Genomic DNA, 2,500 nt, shown 5'->3' with positions numbered 1-2,500 from the left:
GACAACTGAGAGGCTTCTGAAAACCTGGCCACGCCCATCAGTAAAAACCACTACAGCAAGTGACGACATATGTACCTTCAAAGTGCTGTACTACAGGGTGCTGTTCAAAAGGTATCTATCCCGTTTACTCTCTATGCTTCATATATCATCATATTATTGAAAAGTGCAAGCCTTTAGGAACAACAGCAACTCAAGTCGCCAACGCTCTGTTCACTCAATAACTGCAGAGATCCAAACTTCTCCTGGCATTAACATCGGCACAAAAACTGTGCGCCGGGAGCTTCGTGGAATATGGGTTTCTATGGATTCAGAATGAGATGTCAGAAAAGCTCCTGTGGGTGTAATGGTCAGTTATGTCAATACTTTTGGACATATATTGTGCGTGTGCGTGTGTCTGTGATACCTAACATAAACACACCTGTATTACTAGAATTGATCGTTCACGCCACAAAAGTGAGGGGCAAACATAGAAAAGCGTGCAACCCAGCCACTGAGGATGCACAAGCCAGTGCATTCTTAGTGCAGGTCCCAAGCCCGGACAAATGGGGAGGGTTACGTCAGGAAGGGCATCCGGCGTCAAATCTTTGCCAAATCAAATATGCGGATCATAAATAAGATTTCCATACCGGATCGGTCGAGGCTCGGGTTACCGACGACCGCCATCGGTACTGTTAACCAGCGGAGTGCCGGTGGAAACTAGGCTACTGTTGGGCGAAGGAAAAGGAGAGGGGGAAGGCATGTCCAGAGGCAGCTAGAGAGGAGGAAGGGTAGGCGTGTGGAGGTGAGAGTCAGTCGGAACTTTGAATGTTGGCACTATGGCTAGTAAAGGGAGAGAGCTGGCTGACGTGATGGAAAGAAGAAAGGTGACAAGAGACAAGGTGGAAGGGGAGTAAGGCCAGGAGTATCGCAGGTGGGTTCAAACTCTTCTACCATGGTGCGAATGGGAGGAGAAATGGGGTAGGGGTCATTCTGAAGGAAGAGTATGTCAAGAGCGTGCTGGAGGTGAACACAGTGTCAGACAGAGTGAGGATTATGAAGCTGGAAATCGAAGGTGTATTGCTGACGGTTATCAGCGCATATGCCCCGCAAGTCGGGTGTAAGATGGACGAAAAAGAAGAATTCTGGAGTTGAGTTGGACGACGTGGTGGAAAGGGTACCCAAGGAGGAGGGAGTGGTGAGTGGAGCGGACTTCGATGGACACGTTGCTGAAGGGAACAGAGGTGGTGAGGAGTTGATGGTAAGGTATGGAATCGAGGAGAGAAATGTGGAAGGACAGATGGTGTTCGATTTTGCGAAAAGGATGGAAATGGCTGAGGTGAATACATATTTCAAGAAGAGGGAGGAGCACAGGGTGACGACGTATACGAGTGGAGGAAAGTGCACACAGGTGGACTATATCTTGTGTAGAAGGCGCGATGTAAAACGGATTGCATACTGCAAGGTGGTGACAGGGGAGAACGTAGCTAGGCAGCATCGGATGGTGGTCTGTAAGATGACTTTGGAGACCAACATGAGGAAGCGAGTGAAGACACAGCCGAAGATCAAATGGTGGAAGTTGAAGAAGGAAGACTGTTGTGTGGAGTTCAGGCAGGAGTTAACACAGGCACTGAGTGGTAGTGAAGAGTTGCCAGATGGCTGGGCAAGCGCTGCAGAAATAGCGAGGAAGACAGCTAGGAAGGTACTTGGTGTGTCATCGGGACAGAGGAAGGAAGACAAGGAGACTTGGCGGTGGTGGTGGTGGTGGTGGTGGAAGGAGGAAGTAGAGCAAAGTATACAGAGGAAAAGGTTGGCAAAGAAGAAGTGGGATAGTCAGAGAGATGAAGAAAGTACACAGGAGTACAAGGAGATGCAGCGTAAAGCAAAGAGAGAGGTGGCAAAGGTAAAGGAAAAGTCGTACGGTGAGCTGTATGACAGGTTAGACACTAAGGAAGGAGAAAAAGACTTGTACAGATTGGCTAGACAGAGAGACCGAGCTGCCGAGGATGTGCGACAAGTTAGGGCGATCAAAGATACAGATGGAAATGTGCTGCCAAGCGAGGAGAGTGTGCTACGAAGTGGAAGGACTACTTTGACGGGCTGATAAATGAAGAAAATGAGAGAGACAGAGAGAGAGAGAGAGAGAGAGAGAGAGAGAGAGAGAGAGAGAGAGAGAGAGAGAGAGAAAGGTTGGTTGATTGAGAAGTATAGAGAAGGCCAGAAAGAGTTGCATTGTGTCTTTGTAGATTTACACAAAGCATACGACAGGGTGCCGAGAGAGGAGGTGTGATATTGTAGGAGGAAGTCAAGAGTTGCAGAGAAGTATGTAGGAGTGGTGCAGGCTATGTATGAGGGAAGTGTGACAATGCTGAGGTGCGTGGTTGGAATGACAGATGGGTTCAAGGTGGAGGTGGGATTACATCAAGGATCGGCTCTGAGCCCTTTCTTGGTTGCAACGGTGATGGACAGGTTGACGGACAAGATCAGGCAGGAGTCTCCATGGACGATGATGTTCGCGGATGAC

Source organism: Lampris incognitus, unplaced genomic scaffold (genome assembly GCF_029633865.1).
Source record: "Lampris incognitus isolate fLamInc1 unplaced genomic scaffold, fLamInc1.hap2 scaffold_153, whole genome shotgun sequence".
NCBI lineage: Eukaryota > Metazoa > Chordata > Actinopteri > Lampriformes > Lampridae > Lampris > Lampris incognitus.
This window is presented reverse-complemented; position numbering follows the sequence as displayed.